The sequence below is a fragment of the Myotis lucifugus genome, unplaced genomic scaffold, assembly GCF_000147115.1.
Source record: "Myotis lucifugus unplaced genomic scaffold, Myoluc2.0 scaffold_163, whole genome shotgun sequence".
Lineage (NCBI taxonomy): Eukaryota > Metazoa > Chordata > Mammalia > Chiroptera > Vespertilionidae > Myotis > Myotis lucifugus.
The window spans coordinates 2,731,780-2,747,934 of record NW_005871211.1 but is presented as its reverse complement, the minus strand read 5'-3'; the positions used below and the strand labels follow the sequence as shown (position 1 = coordinate 2,747,934).

The window sequence follows — 16,155 nt, the reverse complement described above, 5'->3', positions numbered from 1 at the left end:
TGGTATTAGTTCTGAAGTAAAGAAACCTGTTAATGTTTTCCTAGTATTTTTGAAACTTATTGGAATACACACACATAAATATAGGTATACATGTATATATAAGGATGTATATTAATTAATACATATAATAACTTGAGGAACTGAGTTTAGGAGATGTCAGGAAAAGAATTAATTTTCCTACTGATTGTTTTAACTTTGCATTATCATAGCATTTTATAAGATTTATTAATTTTACTATGCTATATGATTTTTACAGAAGTTCAAAGTACAAGAATAAAATTTTATGCACACAATTCTGCTTTTATTATGTTCTACTCCCCCAAAGAACACAATTCTGCTTTTATTATGTTCTACTCCCCCAAAGAACCTTTGGGTCTGAACTTACTGACTTAAACCTCTCAATTGTCTTTCTTCCTTCCTTTCTTTCTTTCTTTCTTTCTTTCTTTCTTTCTTTCTTTCTTTCTTTCTTTCTTTCTTTCTTTCTTTCTCTCTCTCTTTCTTCTTTCTTTCTTTCTTTCTTTCTTTCTTTCTTTCTTTCTTTCTTTCTTTCTTTCTTTCTTTCTTTCCTTCTTTCTTTCTTTCCTTCTTTCTTTTACCTCTCTCTCTTTTACATAATTGGACTCAACACTGCCAACTGGATATAATGAACATCTATAGACTACTTCATTCAAAAACAGCAGAATACACATTTTCCTCAAACTCACATTGAACATTCACCAAGATAGCTCACATTCTGGGCCATAAGACGTACCTTAAATTTCAAAGAAAAGAAATTATACAGTGTATTCTCACAGTTAAACTTGTTTCTTACATGATCACATTTAGGCATAATATCCTTCCTTTTTGCTTGGTGGGATCTGAATTTTTTTAAAGTTACTTCTACTGAGGTCCTTGTGTCCACCAGACCCTCAAGTATCACGTGGCAGGCCATAAAACAAGCCCAGGTCACTGTTAGGACTCAGAGGCACAGCTATCAGCACCTCCCACAGGCAGCTCTTCCATGGAAAGGCCGTCCTTGCTCGTTATCCAGAGGATGGCTGACTCATGGTGTTCCAGGCTTTGTGCCCTCTTTGTTCCTTGGCTTGTGACTCAGCTCCTTCCTGCTTTCTCCACCTTTAGCTTCACTTCGCCCAGCTGTGACTTGTGTTCCTTATTATATCCCTGCCTTCCAAGTCATTATTATTATTATTTTTTAATTTCCATTTTTTTTTGCTTCTGACTTATTGCTGATATGTCTTTCATGTTTTGCCCTCTGCTCTTGGCCATGATTCTGACTAACTGGAAATTGCTGATCAAGTGCTGGTGGTTACCACCTTGAGTGCTCTGACTCTTCTGGCCCTGGCACAAGGATGACCTCATTTGGGCTGTCACAACAGTGATATTTCTCTTTTCTGGGCTGTTAGTGCACATGTGCCCTGTACTTCTTACTTATTTGAAATTTGCAAACAGTGCTTGCTCTAGTGAATAAAATCATTATAGTCCAAAAAATTAGATTAGGTTCAAGGGATTCCAGAGAGTATGGATTATACTGATATAGAATTCAGATCTGTACAAGCACTATTAGTTTCAGTGAATACTAGGTCTTCTTGGGTTTTGTTAAGTTACACTGCAAGTTGTTCATAGTCTCTGGTCTAGGCCAGCCTGGTTCCAAGGGGCAGATTAGAAAAGATCAGAGGATAGGAGGTGAATATTTATCATTAGGGATAAGGCAATGTTGGCATTACAGAATGGTTATGTAAGCCCAGATTCAGTAGTGGGAGAAGAATGACGAGAGATCCAGAAATGCAAATGAGAAAGGATACACCTACTCTCCTTATTTTTTCTTTTCCTTTTTTCTCCCTCTCAATATTACATATTTTTAAATGAGCAACAATGGGATAAAACACTTAGGTGAGAGATAAAGGAGAAATGGTCAAGTTATGCCTCCAGGAATTTTCTATGTTGCTTCATGTGCTGCATGTATTATGTAATGATGGAAAGAGAAAGCTAAGACATGCTATTTATTAATGGGCTAATTCACATTAAAAACCATCCAAGGAAATCATGAGCACAGTTGTGTTTCATCCAATGTGAGAAGGAGAGGCAATGTATCTAAGTAGGAAAAAAAAGCAGAAAACTAAGTGAAAAATTGTGATTGCTCTAACCTCTGTCACCACCAGTCCTTTCAGTTGATCACCTCTCACTCCACCTCCTCTTCCTGGTCCTCTGGCAGGAAAGAAACTGCAGGGATATATTCCAAACTGGGTTCCTTCGGCATAGTGTACAGAGCTTTTGATCAGGGGAAAAATCCTGAAGGCCTTTGTAATTGCTGATCTCTCAACGTCTAAGGCAATAAAGAGAGAGCAGGGCCTCTGCGCCACAAAATATAAGAGGCAGGCCCAGTTTACATGCCAGATTGTAGTGGAAACAGACAAGAGCAAAAACATATATGATCCTTCTTATAGAAGTGATTTTTAACAAGAACGGAAACAGATCATGCAATCCTACTTAGTACATTCTATTCCTGAAAGGTTTTCAATCTTTCTATTTTCTACCACTTTCCAGATTTTTGTATAGTGGACAAAATGTGAGTCATAATGGACTAATGAATAACATTTCATTTCACAAAACGTTTATATAGCATAATGGCTTTCAGACTTTGAGTGATTCCAGTCGGCTGTGTTCTCAGAACACCTTTTTCTTCTTTCTGGTCATGTAACCTGACAAGCCCACTCTGCCTTGCCTCTCAACCTCATGGGGGTCTCCTGTCCACATATCACATGGACCTTACCAGAAGACATCATAGTCCAGAAGACATATTATGTCCCAAGTAGGGCCAACTAGAGTAATCTTTTTCACTTAACATATCAACATGTGGGGAGGAAACTTTCATTTTGGAGAATGTTAAACTGCATTGCTGGCCAAGATGTTTCCTGCAAGTTGGGGAGAAGCCAAGATGGACCTGGGAGATGTGAAAGGGATCTTGGGGCTGTAGTTCTTTCTTTCATCTTATGAGTTACAACATAATATGAGATGGTATTCCCACCTACATGAGCAAGGAATTCCTCTTTTAATCTTGTGACGGACTTCCATTACTTGCAAGAAAAGAGTCATAATATAATGTGTAATGAGAAATTTACAAAAGCTTGCATTGAATTCACCCCATTGCATTTGTGTATGGGAGTGAGGAGAGGGACTGTAGAAAATAACCTCGGAGAACGTCTAAACACTGACTTAAGTGGCATGTTTGGGAATGCGTGTTCATTCAGGTCTGAGCCTCTCTGTAAACCTATTTATCTTTCTGCCCCAGGGCCTAGCAACATCACCACAGGATGAAAGCTCAGTGAATGCTTCCTGAGGAAAATGAATTGTAGGATGAAAAGATGAGGTATTTCTGCAACTACCATCTAATCTGATGACATTGGCTTTGTGGAAAGAGTGGATTTGAGGTGCATTTTGCAATGGAACTCACTGCCTTTTCTGTTAAAATCCAGAAATCAATCCTTTGTGGGGGTGAGTGGGAGAGCGGACAATTTACTTGTACAAGACTTTACTCAATCCGATAACCTCAAAGTGAAGAATATGGCTTTAGTGGCAGTGAAGTCATTTTTATTTTGAAACTGAGTCTTAATTTTACGTAATACCGTTCTTATGAGGATTAAGGGGAAAATACATAGATCATTATCTCCTGGCATATAGTAAATACTCAATAAATGTAAGCTACAATTGGAAAAACAAACCTATAAAAAACACACAACACACCAAAAATCACAAAGTTTGCTCCATTGACAAGTTGCTTAGTAATCATCAAAATTTACCAATATTCAGTTCTGGCCTCGAAAAAAATGTAAGATTGCATCCACAGAAGAATGGGCCCCACCATATGCTTCTTCACCTCTTCCCCTTCTCTCAGTTTGCATACAGCTTTGTCTTGATTTCTAAACTCCTGATTTTGACATGTGTGTGTGGGTGAGGCAAGGTGTCTAGCTGTGTTAGGAACACAATGACTGCCAAACTATTATGGCCTATTGCTTTCCTTCATTTAGTGGAGGGCTCTGTTCTTGATAGTACCTGTGGGCAACAACATTTCTTTAACATTGATTACAATTACAATTACAATTTACTTCTCTTGTGACATCTATAAAAGGGCATGCGCGGAGCTACTTTGCTCTGTGACTGCTGGTTGGGGGTCTCCAGTGGGAGATCTGAAGACAGAAGAAGAGAGAATGGGATACTAATTTCCCCATCTGTCTCCCTACTGGTCTATAGGATAGGACTGATTTCTCACTGTTACTGTGGGCCACCAGTCTCCAGACAAGCATTCTCCTCTACATCTACCTCTAATGTAAGAACTTGCTGAGTTCTGGAAACTGAGCCCTTACTTCCCACTTCAGCTCTATGCCCTCATTTTTCTTGCTTGGGGTGTTTCAAAGTTCTTTTTTGATTTCTTTTACCCTGCCCACTGGTTGTCATTTAAATTTTCTCCATTACTCTGTTGGAATGTACCATCTACTTCCTACTGGAACGGACTGATACAGAGTCTATTAACTGCCAACACCTCTTACCTAGGTCAATAATTTCATTTAATCTTCACTTTAATACCTGTTAGCAGTACATGCTATTTGAAAAATAAACTAGAACTCAGATAGTTTTATTAACTTGTGTACCGGCACCTAACCAACAGGCAGAAGAGCCTGAATTCAAAGCTGAGTCTTGAGGAAGAGTCCAGGGCTGTATCCACTATCTTATGCTATCTCCTAGAAAAATTCAGGGATGTTGGGCTTCGGTCCAATGTATCTGAAAGAAGATATGATTTACTAATTTAACTACTTATAATAATCTTAAGAAGTGTATATATTCAAGTTTCTGAACACACACATACAGCATTACCTAAGTGTTCACTTCATTATGTCTTACAATTGACTACTAGAGTCTTAAGCTCATCTTTTTCTCCCTTTGCTAGAATAATTGTTAGAAGAAATTTAACTGACCCACATTGAAGTGTCCTTGTCCACAAATCTTTATAAGCATTCATTTGTTCTGTAAATGTTATTCCAGATTTTTTTATTTCCAATAATTTGAATCAACCTTGACCTAAAATTATTTTACTTACATGTCTGAATATCTAAAGGACCACAAAATCACATTTGTCGATCTCAATTCTAAATTTAACAAAAATTTATTATTTTTCCAGTCTCCTTTCAGTCCAATTGGCACTGGTCAATAATGAAATTTACATAGTTATTCCTTTGGCCTTCTTTTTTTTTTTTAAACAAATCCAAACATTATATATTTGACATTTCCCCCTCAAATATCATTATTTTATTGCACAGAACAGATACTTGAAATTATCCCCCATGATTTTCTTGAATTTCTTCCTGAAGTTGTTTTTTAGGTTAATCAATCTTGTACTTTCTTTAATTTCCTTGTGGTCTTGAACTATCCAGCTCATCAGTGAGCATTTTCTTCACTGGGTTCTGTAACAAAAACCAAGGCACAGCTCTCCATCCCCTCTGCCATGAGTTATAGTATGCTAGACTCCTGAAAAGAAAAACTCACCTTTTCATTAGACTGTCTACCACCCCAGTAGTTATTTAAATTGAGCAGATTGCTCTGATGATGATCATTTCAGTCAGGAAGGTCCTGGTGATATCTTCAGTTTTTGAACTCCCAAAGACAAAGTTAATCACAAAGTTTGTCTTTATTTCTAAACTCCTGATTTTGACCTGTGTGTTTGGGCAAGGCAAGGTGTCTAGCTGTGTTGGGAACACAATGATTGCCGTACTATTATGACCTATTGCTTTCCTTCGTGTAGGAGAGGGCTCTGTTCCTGATAGTGTCTGTGGGCAGCAACATTTCTTTAAAATTGATCCAACGATTACAGTTCTATGAGCAAGGCCTTCTTTTATCAGAGGGGAAAACATTGGAGTTTGGAAGATGTGAACTTGTATATGCTATTCTTTCCAGGAAGTTAAATCAATTATAAAGACTAAAGATAGCTGTTTATTTTTGTTTGTTTTTTGTTTGTTTGTTTGTTTTTTAAACATGCTCATGGTTTGTCCTCACCTTCCTTGAGAAGACAAAGAGGCATAATTGACATTAGGGGGAGGATTTTTGAAGACTACGAAGACTGTTGTCTAACTTGATTCTCTGTCGACTCTCATGATTTCGCACAACTGGGTCTTTAACTGTGAATAGGAAAATATTCCTATTCCAAGGCAGGTCACTTTCTGGCTTCATGAACTCCAATTAGTCTCTCTTTATTTACCCTACATTTGTTACTACTAGAATTGACTGATACTGGTGCTGTTCTCTAGAATATTCTTGCTACATTTGCTTTTTTTTTTTTTTTTTAGCAAGTTGGCATTTAGCATATGTTATAGTCACTGTTCTAAGGAGACTATTGTCCAAATCAAAATTGTATCACACATAACACTACCCACAAACTGTACACAAAGACTGTTGATAAAAAGATGGGATTCTCCTCATTTTTATTGTTATTATTCTGTATTGTACTTGTTTTCTATTGCTGTATGATAAATTATCACAAATTTAGTGATTTACAACACCATAAATTTATCATCTCATTGTTTCCGCAGGTCGGGAATCTGGGTATGGCCTGGATAGAGCCTCTGCTCAAGGCTGCAATCAAATTGCTGGCTGGGGTTGGGATCCTCATTAAGCTCACTAGTTGTTGGCAGAATTCATTTTCTTGTGGTTGCAGGACTGAGTTCCCTAGTTTCCTTCTAGATGTTGGTCAGAAACTATTCTCAGTGCCTCAGTGCTGTCTGACGTTCCCTGGCAGATGGACCCTCCATTTAAAATCAGCAACAGTGCGCCAAATCTTTCTTATGCTTTGAATCTCTGACCTGACCTTCTGTAATCAGTTGGAGGAAACTCTGCTTTTTAAGAGATTATGTTATTAAGTCAGGCCATCTGTATTATCCCCAATGAATTGTAATTACATCTTCAAAATCCCATCACAGCCACCCTTAGATTAAGCTTCATTGAATAACTAGGAGACTATGTGTCTACACCACGGTCCTGGAGCTTTGTGGGAGTAACTAAGGGTTCTGCTTACTACATATCCTATACTATGCACATGCATATGTGCTTACATAAGTGATATTTAGAGACAGTAAAGAAATTGAGAGACTCGGAAGAGTGTTATAAAATTAAAATAAAAAACAAAACAGAAAAGAACTTTCTTCTTCAGTCCTTGGTTTGGTAAGTGTAGGAAAACTTTCAGTGATAAACTCTGGAAAAAAAACCTGACTTGGTGGACAATCTTTGCTTCAAAAATGTTGGGCTAAGTAGAAAAGCACCATGTATAACTAATGACATTTGTGGCCCAAAGGAATTGAGACTCTTATCCATTTCTTAAATCTTGATAGGGTTCTTAAAAAACACAAATTTATATATATATATTTATATATTTATATATTTTTTTATTTTAAAAATAGTATAGACAATCGTTGGAGCAGAGATTTTTGCCCCAAACAGTTGGCAGTCATTAATGATTTCCACAAATGGCATATTTTTCTGTTCCAATCCATAGAATTATGTCACAGAATAGGTTGTAAGTATTTAATCTTGGTGGAGGATGCCTAGGGACCCATAGCTCAGGATCCTTGCAATATCCTGCTTAAATGCCTGAGTTCTTTTCTCATTTTGTTTGAGATTGCTATTCCATTCTTATACTTAGTTTTCTTCTTAAATATCTCCTCCAAGAGAGCCCTCCTCTCTGTCCCTATTTCACACTACTTAAATTTCTTGCTATTTGTGTTTACTTTTTTGGTTACCTTTATCTGAAATGTACCTATAAAGTCTGCTTCTCTGTCTGTATCTCAATCTCACTTAAAGGAACCCCTATTTGCCCAGTTTGCCACAGACAATACTGTCAATCATCCTAAACTCATACTCTATTTCAAAGTACACTTTCAGTCTATTGTCAAAATCTGTCAACCACTGGCTTCAAATTACCTTCAGAATTAACTCCACCTTCTCAGCATATGAAGTGCTGTTCCCTGCCTACTTCTCCAAGACTAACTCGTCTTGCCACTCTTCACAATCATGTTGACTGTTTACAGTTCCTCAAATACACTTCTTATTCCTCTGTGTTTTTGTTCATGCTGCTATTACTACATGTAATGATGATTCTATCTCCCACATGCTTAACTCACTTCTACTTATCATTCAAAATCAAAGGCAGGTGTTATCTGCCCCCCTCCCCCCATCACTTATCACTAAATGTGTGAGGTACACTTTCTTATGCTTCTGTAGTTTCCTGTACATATATTTATTTTTTAAATTTATCTTTATTGTTGAAAGTATTACAGATGTCCCCTTCCCCCCTTGCTGCCCCCCTAGACCCAACTCCCGCCTATCCCAGGCCTTCACCACACTATTATCTGTGTCCATCCGCAATGCATATATGCATATAAGTTCTGTACATACACTTCTTTTATAGCACTTTTTAAACTTAATGAGACCTATTGTTTTGCTGTTCTGCTTCCCCCAAAGAGAAGAAAAGTTGAGGTTAGAAATTTCATGTTGTTTATCACTGTGTGCCTAGCTTCATGAGTAGTGCCATTTCATGAATGAATGTGTGAATGAATAGATGAATATCAAGAAAGTATGTACAGAGTGACTGTTGAAATTGCATTTCAATGCTTAAAAATGTTATGAATACTCCCTTATACTTCTATTTTTCAGGTAAAAATAATCATGTAGTCAAGACATTACAAGAAAATACAGTGAAACAGTTGCATTCCCGAGGACATAGAGACATTGAACCTTTCAGATTTCTTGGATTTCTGTTTGTTTATCCCAAATGAATATTTCTTTATTTTTAATTGTGAAGATGGAGCAACATGCATTTAAAAATTTTTCATTTTTCAAAGAAGACCAACCATGTATATGGACAGTGCCTTTGACTTTGAAGATGATATGGAATGGAAAGCACATAATTGCCCAAAATTCCACAGGCGTGTGCACATGAGCCTTGGTTGATGTGGTTGTGAAGTGTGGGTTGATAAGTCTGCATCCACAGTGCCTTAATCTTGAGAAATATAAACATCTGTTACTAATTTAAGCAGCTTTTCATCTTGGCTTTGGTATTAGACAAATTTCCCTATATATTTCATGAAAAAGAAGACTACGAAAGTCACTGTAAATTGCAAGTCTACATCTACACAGTACAAAAGACATTGGAAATTTGTTGACTGTCTACTCATTTGATGAATTCAGTCAAATAGATTTATTTCTTTGACCTGAATTAATAAGCTTGATGGTCTACATTGATCAAATAAACTGGAAAAATTTTAAATCTGTATTTCAATTTTGTTTTGCATAAAAAAGGCAATAGAAAGCACAATTAAAACAAATCTTCACATAATTAACCAAATAGGCTTCCATCAATTACTTATGAAATTTTGGCAGAGATAAGTGTTTTAGTACATTTGTGTTGCTCTAACACAATATTGTAGACTGGTGGCTTATAAATAACAGAAATTTGTCACAGTTCTGGAAACTGGAAGTCCAAGATCAGGATTCCAGCATAGTCAGATTAGGTCCTCTTCTGGGTTGTAAACTTCTCATATCCTCAAATAATGAGAAGGAACTGGTTCTGTGAGATCTCTTTTATAAGGGCACTAATCCCATTCATGAGGGCTGGACCTATGTGACCTACTTACCTCTCAAATGACCAACCTACTAGTATTAATACCTTTGGGTTTAGTATTTCAATGTATGAATTTTGAGGAAGCACAAATTTTATTTATTTATTTATTTGTTTATTTATTTATTGTTGTTATTAATACTCACCTGGATTAACACGAGGATATTTGTCCATTGATTTTTAGAGAGAGTGGAAAGGAGGGGGAGAAAGACAGAGAAACATCAATGTGAGAAAGACACATCAATTGGTTGCCTCCTGCACATGCCTGACCAGGGCTAGGGATTGAGCCTGCAACTGAGGTACATGCCCTTTGTTGTAAATGTTTCCCTCCATGTCCCTCGTGGTTCAGGGTTCAGGATCTGGAAGATCACAAATGAAAGAGAAAAGACAAGAGATAATTTGGAAATATTAGGGAGCCAGGCAGGTAAGTCCAACTCAAGAGGAAGGACTTCCACTGGTGCTCAGGCCCCACCAACCTTTTATTGATTTGGGATATACCCATAGCCCTTAGGCTGGCAATTTCCAGTAACAGGCAGACTAGCCCATCAGCAAGGATTTACATAATAATAAATGGGGAAGTTGCTTCAGCTACCATTGTCTGGACTAACAATGGGTGCACAGCCCTGACCTTTGCAAGGGCTTCAAGGATCACCAGCCTTTCGGGTTCCTTGTCCACACCTCTCTGCTAGTGAAGACAATAGACGGTTTCCCACACCCTTGACCAGAATTGAACTCGGGACCCATCAGTCCATGGGCTGATGCTCTATTCACTGAGCCTTTTAGAGTTTTTTTGTTTGTTTGTTTTTTTTGGTTTGGCTAATACACATAGATTTGGAATCTTAGGTTGGGAATAAAGAAGACCAATAAGCTCTAGCCAGTTTGGCTCAGTGGATAGAGCATTGGCCTCTGGACTGAAAGGTCCCGGTTTTTTTCCGGTCAAGGGCACATGCCTGGATTGCGGGCTCGAACCCAAGTGGGGGCATGCAGGAGGCAACCAATCAATGATTTTCTCTCATCATTGATGTTTCTCTCTCTCCCTCTTCCTTCCTCTCTGAAATCAATAAAAATATATTTAAAAAAGACCAATAAGTATACTGTAATCTTATTAACCTGCCTAAATCTTGAACCAGTTGAGAAGACAAAAGATTCAAAAGATGATCCTTTGAAACATAGAATAAACAGGCACAGATGAAAATGCATGCTTCTTGCAGGCATCACACTTCCAAAATGGAAGGACCAGGAAGAGGCTGGAGGCTCCTGTCTGTTGGGGTCCAGCCCCAGCAGGTCCAGGGGTTCCCAAAGGTATGGACGCAGTTGGCGAAGAAGGAAGGACACGGAGACAGCGTTCAGTTGATCAGCATAGTTAGGTTCTCTAGCCAGGCTCTCCAGCCAGGTTCTCCAGCCGGAAGCCGGTCCACCCTTGCTGCTTGACACAGTTGCTGCAGGGAAGAAACATCTGCACAGCATATGTTTCAAGGCACCTGGCGTATATGGTATATGTTTGCTCCCCCTCTTAGCGCTATGTGTTTTAACCAGGACCACCTCCTGGAGAAAGGTTGTTTCCTCAGGTGGGGATTTTTCCCTGGAGTTAGGGATTAAGAGGACTAAGGAAGGGAATAAATCAGTAAAATCCCTTAACTAAGTGCCAGGCGGGTAGTTAATCACCTTAACTATGAACAATCATGCTTAAGTTACATAATCTTTACTTAGGATAGTCTCCTTCAGTTACTTCCTTGTAGCTTAACAGAACAGTAGAGTAGTGACCTTGGAATGGAGATAACAAACGCCCTAACCTTTGGAATAGAATGGATAGGATTAAAATCAAATGGTATAAATACAGATGTAACAGGAGAATAGAGAGAGAACCTGGCTATTCTTGATTCTATAGCGGCAGGAAGTTCCCTAAGCTGCAGCATTTATGATTTCAAGCTGGTAACGTGAGCTATTTAAAGGAGACTTCCTCCATCTTTCTTCGTATCTGTTTTGTGTGTGTTTTTAACTGGGATATGACGCACTAAAGGACCCGACGGAAATAGAACTGAAAGCTTTCTAAAATGGCAAACCGCATGGTGAAGGATGCCCACAGCATTCACGGCACCAACCCGCAGTATCTGGTGGAGAAGATCATTCGGACTCTAATCTATGAGTCCAAGTACTGGAAAGAGGAGTGCTTTGGACTTATGGCTGAACTTGTAGTTGATAAAACCATGGAGTTAAGGTTTGTCGGTGGCATCTATGGTGGCAACATAAAGCCAACTCCCTTTCTGTGTTTGACCTTGAAGATGCTTCAGATTCAACCAGAGAAGTATATCATTGTTGAGTTTATAAAAAAATGAAGATTTCAAGTATGCACGCATGTTGGGAGCACTTTATATGAGGCTGTCAGGCACTGCAATTGATTGCTACAAATACTTGGAGCCTCTGTACAATGATTATAGAAAAATTAAGAGCCAGAACCAAAATGGAGAGTTTGAACTGATGCACGTAGATGAGTTCATTGATGAACTACTATACAGTGAGAGAGTCTGTGATATCATTCTGCCCCGGCTACAGAAACGCTATGTGCTAGAGGAAGCTGAGCAATTGGAGCCCTGGGTTAGCGCTCTAGAAGAGGACATGGATGATGTCGAGTCCAGTGAAGAAGAGGAAGAAGAGGATGAGAAGTTGGAGAGAGTACCATCACCTGATCACCGCTGGAGAAGCTACCGAGACTTGGACAAGCCCTGTCGCTCTCCCACACTGCGCTACAGGAGAAGTAGGAGCCAGTCTCCCAGAAGGTGGAGTCGGTCTCCAAAAAGGAGGAGCCCTTCCCCTCGCCGAGAGAGGCATTGGAGCAAGAGTCCAAGACGTCACCGCAGCAGGTCCCGAGATAGTCGGCACAGATCCCGCTCCAAGTCCCCAGGTCATCACCGTAGTCAGACACAGGAGCCACTCAAAATCTCCTGAAAGATCTAAGAAAAGCCACAAGAAGAGCCAGAGAGAAAATGAGTAATGGACTCAGTTTAGGTTTAGTCCAAAGAGCCTTCTGCAAATATGAAGTCATCTCTCTATGTGGAAGGACTAAGATCTACTCCCACGGCAGCTATAAGAATATTTTAGGGTGTTTTTGTTTTTTAACCTTACAGTAGAGTAGTGACCTTGGAATGGAGATAACAAATGCCCTAACCTTTGGAATAGAATGGATAGGATTAAAATCAAATGGTATAAATACAGATGTAACAGGAGAATAAAGAGAGAACCTGGCTGGAGAACCTGGCTAGAGAACCTGGCTATGCTGATCATCTGAACGCTGTTTCCGTGTTCTTCCTTCTTCGCCAACTCCATCCACACCTTTGGGAACCCCTGGACCTGCTGGGGCTGGACCCCAACACCTGTCTAGTTCCACCCTCCAAACTCAGGACTCAGATGAAGCCTGTTGTTCCTTGAGGACTGAAGGAGGGCACAGCAGAGACACCTGGATGATCTGTGCATTAATGGTGCTCCCTTCACATTGAAGAAGTGGAGAAGCAATTATCTACCCTTTAATGCTATATGTTTAGTTAAATTTACTCATGAATTATATTATGATACATAAAATAAAATTAGTTGTCTTAATATTTTGTTGTTGGCTATGTTGAATTTCTCTGTGTTCTGATTGCAATAAACTGATGAATTTTGAAACACATTTCCTAGTCTTCTTTTGAAACACACTCAACTGTAACAGACTAAACACATTTCTCCAAGTTCCCACTCTGAAAATTGAAAGAAGAGTTGCATACTGTATTTCAAACTGAAGCACTTGTGTTTAATTTCTTTTATTCTTTGCCACTACCTCCATAGCTTTTATTATTTACAGGGCCCAGAAAAAATACTGCTTATACAAATTAACATTAAACTTTTTTGTTTCACTCGCCATCACTTGAAGCAACACATGTTTAATCAAAAACAGAGGCTAGGAGAAACCAAGATGGCGGCATAGGCAAACACGGGAAATTGCTGCCTCGCACAACCACTTCAAAAATACAACTAAAAGACAAAATGGACATCATCCAGAACCACAGGAAGACTGGCTGAGTGGAAATTCTACAACTAGAAGGAAAGAGAAAAGCACACTGAGACTCAGAGGAGGTGCGGAAGTAAAGTGCAGAGGTATGGAGGTGCACGCCAAAAGGGCTGGCAACTGAGGATGCGGCACATGTGGAGAGGGCTGGAAACTGAGGACACGATTGTCTGTTTCAATCGGGAGGGAGTCTCAAGCTCCCGACTGCTCTGAACTCCAGTTCCGGGTGAGTCTCTGGGGACCCAGACTCATATGGGGAGAAACTGGACTGTCAGTCATCAGGCAGAACTCGAGGGCGGCTTTCTCTCAGAGGTGCTTGCAGTGATTACCAGGACACTGAGAGGCGGGGCCTCTTAGGGTAGGACTGGGGAGCAGCCATAGCTGCTTGCTCTGCCCTATTGATCCCCCGAGACCCCGCCCCATCCAAGCTGTGCGCAGAGGCTTTTGCATATGAAAGGCCTGGCCCTTTGCAACCTGAAAATTACCTAACAAACTGCAGCTGAATCAGAGAGACCCAGAACTTCCAAAAGAAGGTCCAAGGCCCCATAGCAGCTTGCATTGCTTCACAGCTGGGCCTCATCTGGGCACCTCCAAACCCCAAACAAAGAAGAGGAATCTCTCCATAGCTCCTGCTAGGTAGCCTCAGGCAGAGGCTAGATTAGCACCTCCTTAGAGATCCAAGAGACAGTGTACCCAGTGGTCAGAGTGGGACCATCCAGATTACAACTCCTCAGATCCATAAGGGACACACTCAGGGGGCAGACTCAGTGAACACCAAAGCCCCACTGAAGCAAGTCTTGCCCCAGAAGGGAGTCTCCAGCTCAGAAGTTCTCCCACTGCAGACACAGCTGATTCTCACAGACAATTGGCCTGGAGGTCAATTCCTCCCAGTGATACCTACAACAATCAAGGCTTAACTACAACAAGACTGTGCACAAAGCCCACAAAGGGGTGCACCAAGAGTGTCTACCTCAGGTAATTGGGGAGGCTGAGCCACTGGGCCCTATAGGACATCTAACACAGAAAGCCACTCTATCAACACAGGGAAGCATAAAAAATGCAGAGACAAAGAAACAGGTCATAAATGACAGAAATGGAGGAAAGCAAACTACTGGATATAGAGTTCAAAACCACACTTTTAAGGTTTTTCAAGAATTTTCTAGAAACCGCCGATAAATTTAGTGAGACCCTCAAGAAATCTAGTGAGACTGCCAATAAATTTAGTGAGACCCTCAAGAAATCTAGTGAGACCCTCGAGGATATGAAAAAGGACCAACTAGAAATTAAGCATACACTGACTGAAATAAAGGATATTATGCAGAGTTCCAACAGCAGACTAGAGGATTACAAGAATCAAGTCAAAGATTTGAAATATGAAGAAGCAAAAATCACCCAACCAGAAAAAAGAAAAGAAAAAAAAATCCAAAAATATGAAGATAGTCTAAGGAGCCTCTGGGACAACTTCAAGCGTACCAACATCCAAATTATAGGGGTGCCAGAAGAAGAGAGAGAGCAAGATATTGAAAACCTATTTGAAGAAATAATGACAGAAAACTTCCCCTACCTGCTGAGAGAAATAGACTTACAAGTCCAGGAAGCACAGAGAACCCCAAACAAAAGGAATCCAAAGAGGACCACACCAAGACACATCATAATTAAAATGCCAAGAGCAAAAGACAAAAAGAGAATCTTAAAAGCAGCAAGAGAAAAACAATCAGTTACCTATAAGGGAGTACCCATACGACTGTCAGCTGATTTCTCAACAGAAACTATGCAGGCCAGAAGGGAGTGGCAAGAAATATTCAAAGTGATGAATAGCAAGAACCTACAACCTAGATTACTTTACCCAGCAAAGCTATCATTCAGAATTGAAGGTCAGATAAAGAGCTTCACAGATAAGAAAAAGCTAAAGGAGTTCATCACCACCAAACCAATATTATATGAAATGCTGAAAGGTATCCTTTAAGAAGAGGAAGAAGAAGAAAAAGGTAAAGATACAAATTATGAACAACAAATACACATCTATCAACAAGTGAATCTAAAAATCAAGTGAATAAATAATCTGATGAACAGAATAAACTGGTGAATATGATAGAATTAGGGGCATAGAAAGGGAGTGGACTGACTATTCTCGGGGGAGGGGGAGAGGTATGGGGGGTGTGGGAAGAGACTCGACAAAAATTGTACACTTATAGATGAGAACAGTGGGTGGCGGGGGTAAGGGGAGGGGAGGGGAGCTATGGGGAGAAAAAAGAGGAACAGCTGTAATAATCTGAACAATAAAGATTTAAAAAACAAACAAACAGAGGCTAATTCTTTTTCAGACTTGTGTTGTGGTCTCTTGACTTCCTGAAGAGGCACAAATAAAACCACCAAGCCACATCATAAAATACTTTATTTGTGCCTTAACTGGTTTGGCTCAGTGGATAGAGCGTTGGCCTGCGGACTGAGGAGTCCC

The 16,155-nt window shown here is 39.7% G+C and overlaps 1 pseudogene; it reads left to right on the top strand.

Annotated features, from left to right (window-relative positions):
- Positions 1-11,712: 11,712 nt before the first annotated feature.
- LOC102433784 lies at positions 11,713-12,742 on the top strand (annotated as a pseudogene).
- Positions 12,743-16,155: the final 3,413 nt, after the last annotated feature.